We start from the raw sequence: 7,618 nt of genomic DNA, 5'->3' as shown, positions 1-7,618 counted from the left end.
TTTCCTCTTCCAAGTTCTACACTCTGGGGTCAAAGAGAAAAGACTAATCTCTGCTCCACATCCGACCCTTCAAATACTTGAACACAGTGATCTTAGCCCCTGATTCTGAATCTTACTTTTTCAAAATTATATAACACCTAGATTTTACAGGCTTCAGATTGCATAGATTCAAGTACCTTTTCCTTCCTCTTTGTTTTCTCAGTTACCTACCATTTATGAATGTGTTTTTCTTAAAATTTCATGCCCAGAGAGCATTACAATATGTGATTTATGGTCTGATGAGGAAAGAGTTCACTGGTACTATCTCTGCCTAGAAGCTACAATTATATTATGAAGCAGGCTAAAGTGATATAAAATTTATTTTGCCCACCAAATAATATGGCAGTTTAATATTAGGATTTTAATGCATTCATATCTTATTTGAGCTTTATAATCCTTTCGGGTCATATTATTATAACCATTTTACTTCTGTAGAAACTAAGGCTCAGGCTTTGTAATTGTTTTGCCCATAGTCTTACAACTTATTTGGGAAAAAACCAGGATAGTTACTGGATATTTAGTGCTGCCATCAAAAGATGGCTCTGCTCTGTGTCTTAAAAGATTCATAGAAGGGCAAAATCTGGGAGAGCGGGAGGCAAATCGTGAGCAATGGCTCCAAAAAGAGTGGATATTCGGGAGTCGTGAAGTAGGCAGTCATGGAAAGAAACAGATTGCTGGGAGCAAAGTTAGACTTCGGAAATGTGCATTTTACACACAATCATTTCTGCTTCCTTTGCATCACATTCCTTGCATCATCTCCTTTTGTACCATTCTTATACCCCAAAGACTTACTGAGGTAGTTAGAATGTGGAGTGTACAGTGCCCTCCAGCAGGAATCAGAAAGACCTGGGTTCAAATCTGGCCTAAGACACTAGCTGTGTGGCCCTGGGCAAGTCACTTAACCCTGTTTGCCTCAGTTACTTCATCTGTTAAATGGCCTGGAGAAAGAAATAGCAAACCACTCCTGTATCTTTGCCAAGAAAACCCCCAAAAGCGAACACAAAGAGTCAGACACGACTAAAACAATTGAGCAACAGCAAAATGCTTACTATCTTTTTGTCACTCATAAAAACACAATAGATTGATAGATGGCATAAACCCTTTTTTGTCATTCTATCCAAACTTATCGTTTTGAAAGAAGAATAAATTCCTTAAGGTCATATAGATGGCCACTTACTGAATAAGAAACTCATTCCATGGCCTGTGATTCTAAATCTAGTACACATCGCCTCCTTCTCTCTCCAATACCTCCCTGAGGAGAGATTATCTAATGTCTGGCTTCCTAGTCTAGTGATCTACTTGTAGCCCTCTCTGTTGTCTTTTGTTTTGTTGTTGTTGTTGTTGTTGTTGTTGTATCATTTTTCAGTCATTACCAAATTTTCAAGACCTTATTTGGGGTTTTCTTGGCAAAGATTTTGGAGAGTTTTACTATTTCCTTTTCCAGCTAGTTTTACAGATAAGGAAACTGAGGAAAGCAGGGTTAAGTGACTTGCCCAAGGTCACACAGACAGTTAATGTCTAAAACCAGATTTACACTCAGGAGAATGAGTCTTCTTCACTCCACACACATTCTCTGCTGCACCACCTGCTTTATTCTCCATTACAATTCATGTACTTATAGGCCCCATTTTCTCCTAAAGTTCTGACACTAGAAAGGATCTACAAAAAAAAAGCATCGCTGATTACTTTTTAATGTTGAATCACCTCTAAAATGTATTGAAAGAAAAAAGTATCCACTAATGAATAACTAATTGTATTTTCAAACATGGAGTAATCAAAGAGATATTTTGATTTAAAAGTTTAAAAAAGTGCCTTTAGGCATTCAAAGTGTGCCAATGAGCCAACTTAATGCACCTAATAATTATAAAGAAATACTGATTTATCCTCTATTATAGGAAAAGCACACAATTGCAAGTGCAGAATAGACAGAAATGTCAAGCAATGCAAAAGTATTGAAATTATATCATAAAATTTATGTAACTTTGATGAACTGAACATTTAACAGAAATTCATAAGCAAATGTTTAGCATAACAAAAATGGATAACTTTTAAGGTGTAACATGATTTAGAAAAAAATAATTTTATTTCCTTACTTTTTTCTTCCATAATCAGTTAAAATATATAGACCATATTCTCAAAAGTCCCTATTCTCCTAGAATGGATCCTAAGAAATATACGAAGATTGAGATTCACTGAATATCTTTCAATCTGTTTAACGTTTTCCTAATTTCTAGTTTGAAATCCCATCAAAATTTGATACTATAAAGCTCAATTTCATCATGTGGTACCAATTTTTACATTTTCAACATTAATTTTAAATTGCAGCAAAAGTCTTAGTTGTACATACAATCCAAATATTAATGAATCACGGATTCATGCATTAGAGATAATACTGATGATAGAATGTAAATATCAAAAAATTAGCAATAATTGGTAATAATTTTTGATTGGCAATAGGAACGTGACACTTTTGTGTTGAATTGACAAATTAAAGTGCATTCAAACTCTGAAGTAACAACTTAGAATGATACAACTGATCATTTAAATTGATTTAATTACACAATTAATAATTAATGTTTTAAAAAATTCCAAATCTTGTATTCTACAGGAAAGAACATTGAGTACCAGAGAGGAGAAGTGGTTTCCCCATCCTCAGTTCACCATTTCCACAGATAGAATATACATTAAAAATGGCAGGAAAAAATGTCACTGTTGTGGTGAAATTCATTCTCCTTGGATTTTCTGACCAGCCCAAACTCAGAGGGTTTCTTTTTCGAATATTTTTGGTCATCTACTTGAGTATTCTGACAGGAAATGGTCTCATCATCGTCATAACCAAAGTGGATCCAGCTCTCCAAATGCCCATGTATTTTTTTCTTGGAAACTTTTCTTTCCTGGAAATATGCTACACATCAGTCACCCTCCCCAGAATGCTGACAAATATTTGGACCAAAAATAGAAATATATCATTTTTGTCTTGTGCTATACAGCTTGGATTTCTCCTTATCCTAGGAGCCCCTGAATGCTTCCTCCTTGTTGTGATGGCATATGATCATTATGTGGCCATTTGCAAGCCTCTCTATTATCCTCTAATCATGAAGCACAAAGTATGTGTCAAGCTAGTGGCCGGCTCCTGGACCATTGGAATCCCAGTACAGATAGCACAGACATGCCAGACTTTCTCTTTACCATTCTGTGGTTCTAATAAACTCAATCATGTTTTCTGTGATCCCCGCCCATTACTGAGGGCAGTCTGTGGGGATACTTTGTTCAATGAACTCTATCTCTATGCAGTTGCTATACTGTTTGCCATGGCTCTATTTCTGCTGATACTCTAGTCTTACATAAAAATCATATCTAGCATCCTAAAGCTCCCATCAACCACAGGAAGGTAGAAAGCATTCTCTACTTGGTCTTCTCATGTTATGGTTGTTGGCTTATTCTTTGGGTCTATAATTATTACATACTTACAGCCCAAGTCTAGCCACTCAACAAATGATGAATTTTTCTTTCTCTTCTACACAATTTTGACTCCTATGCTTAACCCTCTAATATATACTCTAAGAAACAAGAATGTCACTGTTGAGTTGAAAAAATTACTACCTAAATGTGGCGGGACAAAGAGTAGTTAAGCTCATAGTCCCTTGTTGGGTTTTAATTTATCTCATCATTACTTTTCAAAGATATCTAGGTGGCACAGTGGATAAAGTGCCAGGTCAGCAGTCACTGAATTCAAATCTAGCCTCAGGAATTTACTAGCTGTGTGACCCTGGGTGCAACACTTAACCATCTTTGGCTCCGTTTCTTCATCTGTACAATGAAATAGAGAGAAAAAACCTCAGCACACTCCATTACTTTGCCAAGAAATGCCTAAAACGGAGTGAAAAAGAGCCAAACAGTTGAAAGAATTGAACAATTACTATTGAATTCAAAAATCTCATGGCCTTTTCTACATACTCTTGAAAATGTGTTATTCAAAGGTCATTCTTTCCAATTTCTTTCACATTTTAAACATTATGTAAACTATATTACAACCGAAATGCAAAGTGAGTGCTTCTTTATTATTCTAACAATGGCATCTCATACTATGAAATAAAGAGGTAAACTAAGGTAATTGCCAACATAATCTAGTGTTTGACCGATATATTTCAATATTTAGAACTTAGAAAATTGACCATACTTCATGAATTCTGTTTAAAATAAAATTATTTCATAAATAATTTTAAAAAGAAAAGTAATTTGTGAATCTTTAAGAACAATGAAATCAAACGATAATAGAAATGAAGGCACATCAATGTGATTATGAACTTCAATAGACTACTTATTGACAGTTTTAAAAGGCAGTGTCATTTATGTTTTATTTTTATTTTGTAAAATTCTTAGATTTTAGTTTAGTCCAGATTGCTGTCAGTTTTTTAATTGACCACATGGAGAATATGAGCTGTGTCTTTCACAGCTATCAGCAAGACATATTTCTATAGGCAAAGATGTCCAGGGTTCCTTTCTCCCACCCAGGGGCAGAGTTACAGTGGAAGTCGGTTAAAAAAAGAGAGAAAATTATTTTATGCCATTGAAATATATTTCTTTACTTTGTGATAATAGCACCAATTGATACTGAAAACAAATTCACTGGTGTAGAACCATGACATACTTCAAGTGCATCACTTGTGGTTGTATTTTTCTCGTTTGTTTTTCATTCCACAAAAGATCTAAACCCTAGTTAAGAACTATGGTGGAGACCACGGGTTACCACCCTACTCTCAGCTCCAGCAAATTGCCAACCATGGGACTTTAAAAAATTTGTTATTTCTTTTTAGTTTTCTACATTCATTCCCACATGATTTTGGGTTTCAAATTTTCTCCCTACCTCTCTTCTCCTCTCACCCCAAGACACCAGGCATTCTGCTTATCTCTTCTTACTATCTGTCCTTCTATCACACCGCTCCCTTCCCTTATTCCCATCTTCTCTCTTTTCTTGTAGGGCAAGATAGATTTCTATACCCCATTACCTGTATATCTCATTTCTCAGTTGCATGCAAAAAAAAAAAAATTCTCAACATTCATTCCTAAAACGTTGAGTTCCCACTTCTCTCCCTTCCTCCCTCCCCACAAATCCCTAGTGAGAAGACAAGCAATTCAATACAGCCTATACATGCGTAATTATGCAAAAGACTTTCATAACAATCATGTTGTGAAAGACTAACTATATTTCCCTCCATCCTATTCTGCCCCCTATTTAATCTATTCTCTCTTTTGACCTTGTCTCTCCCCAAAAGCGTTTACTTCTAATTACACTCTCCTCCCATTTATCTCCCTTCTGTCATCCCCTCCACCCCACTCATGCCATTCTCCCCTACTTTCTTGTAGTGTAAGATAGATTTTCATACCAAATAGAGTGAGCATGTTATTCCCTCCTTAAGCCACATGCAATGACAGTAAGCTTCACTTTTCCCTCTCACCTTCCTCTTTTTCTCTTCCATTGAAAAAGATTTTTCGGGGGACACAGCCAAGATGGTGGAGTACAAAGAAACGCATATACAGGTTCTGCCCACACAGCCCATAAAATGCCTGTAGAGAGGGATTCTCAACAAATTCTGGAGCATCAGAAATGGAAAAAAAAAAACAGAGTGGAGGAGATTTCCAGCCCAGGGTGACCTGAAAGGACCATGGGAAACGTCTGTTGCACCAGATAGGAAGCAGAGTCCAGCCTAGTCTTGGCCACTTGGCACTGCTTGGTTCTGGAAGAAGGATACCTCAGGGGTGGAATCTCCAGTCGCAGCAGCAGTGGGTTCGCAGATCCCTCAAACCACAGGCACCAAAGGTCAGTGACAGGGTTTTTTCAGCTGACCTGGAAGGGAGAAGACCCTTACCATAGCTGCAACCTCAGGCAGTGGCCACAGAGGCCACATTGAGTAGGCGGCAGCATTTCCCACCACAGCCCCTACAGCAGCCATCATTCATTGTTGCATCGTAAAACGCCTGGGGGCACTGAGGAGCTGATTATTACCTCAACCCTGTGTAGAGGCCCTGAGGGAGATGATCGTTATCTTACACTGAATGGTGGCCCTGCCCAAGAAGCTTATCTGAAAATCAGCCCCCAGTGGTGGCTTGGTGGAACTGGAGGCCATGGGACTGTGAAGAGGAAACTCGACTAAGATTCTGGGAACAAAAATATCTCCCTACTGCCAGACCAGTGTACACGCTTGACTATATCACCTTGGAGGAACTGAGACCTTACAGATTCCCAGAGTATACTCTACTCTTGAAAAAGGACCCAAAAGTCGAGTAACTGGTTGGGGAAAGTGCCTAATAAAGGGGAAAAAATGAGATTATAGAAGGGTATTTTCTTGGTGAACAGATATCTTATCCTATCCTTTTAGATGAGGAAGAACAATGCTTACCATCAGGAAAAGACATAAAGGTCAAGGCTTCTGTATCCCAAACATTCAAAATAAATATTCAGTGGAAATATTCAAAGAGAGATGGACGAAAAAATAGGAAGAAAAATGAGTGAGATGCAAGAAAAGCATGAAAAGCAGGTCAACACGTTGCTAAAGGAGACCCAGAAAAATGCTGAAGAAAATAACACCTTGAAAAATAGGCTAACTCAATTGGCAAAAGACGTTCAAAAGGCCAATGAGGAGAAGAATGCTTTCAAAAGTAAAATTAACCAAACGGAAAAGGAGGTTCAAAAACTCACTGAAGAAAATAGTTCTTTCAAAATTAGAATGGAACAGATGGAGGCCAATGACTTTATGAGAAACCAAGAAATCACAAAACAAAACCAGAAGAATGAAAAAGTGAAAGATAATGTGAAATATCGCATTGGAAAAACAACTGACCTGGAAAAGAGATCCAGGAGAGACAATTTAAAAATTATGGGACTACATGAAATCCATGATCAAAAAAAGAGCCTAGACATCATCTTTCATGAAATTATCAAGGAAAACTGCCTTGATATTCTAGAACCAGGGGGCAAAATAAATATTGAAAGAATCCACTAATCACCTCCTGAAAGAGATCCAAAAAGAAAAACTCCTAGGAACATTGTGGCCAAATTCCAGAGTTCCCAGGTCAAGGAGAAAATATTGCAAGCAGCTAGAAAGAAACAATTCAAATATTGTGTAAATACAATCAGGATAACACAAGATCTAGCAGCTTCTACATTAAGGGATGGAAGGGTGTGGAATATGATATTCCAGAAATCAAAGGAACTAGGATTAAAACCAAGAATCACCTACCCAGCAAAACTGAGTATAATACTTCAGGGGAAAAATGGCCTTTCAATGAAATAGAAGACTTTCAAGTATTCTTGATGAAAATACCAGAGCTGAAAAGAAAATTTGACTTTCAAACACAAGAATCAAGAGAAGCATGAAAAGATAAACCACAAAGAGAACTCATAAAGAACTTACTACAGTTGAACTGTTTGTATTCCTACATGGAAAGACAATACTTGTAATTCTTGAAACTTTTTTCAGTATCTGGGTAGTGGGTGGGATTACACACACACACACACACACACACACACACACACACACACGAGAAAGAGAGAGAGAGAGAGAGAGAGAGAGAGAGA

General features: G+C 37.2%; 1 pseudogene; it reads left to right on the top strand.

The window, feature by feature from the left end:
* Positions 1-2,717: 2,717 nt before the first annotated feature.
* Positions 2,718-3,671, top strand: LOC140516714 (olfactory receptor 10AG1-like; annotated as a pseudogene).
* The last annotated feature ends 3,947 nt before the right edge of the window (positions 3,672-7,618 follow it).

The sequence above is a fragment of the Notamacropus eugenii genome, chromosome Y, assembly GCF_028372415.1.
Source record: "Notamacropus eugenii isolate mMacEug1 chromosome Y, mMacEug1.pri_v2, whole genome shotgun sequence".
In the NCBI taxonomy this organism is placed as follows: Eukaryota; Metazoa; Chordata; class Mammalia; order Diprotodontia; family Macropodidae; genus Notamacropus; species Notamacropus eugenii.
This window is presented reverse-complemented; position numbering and strand designations above follow the sequence as displayed.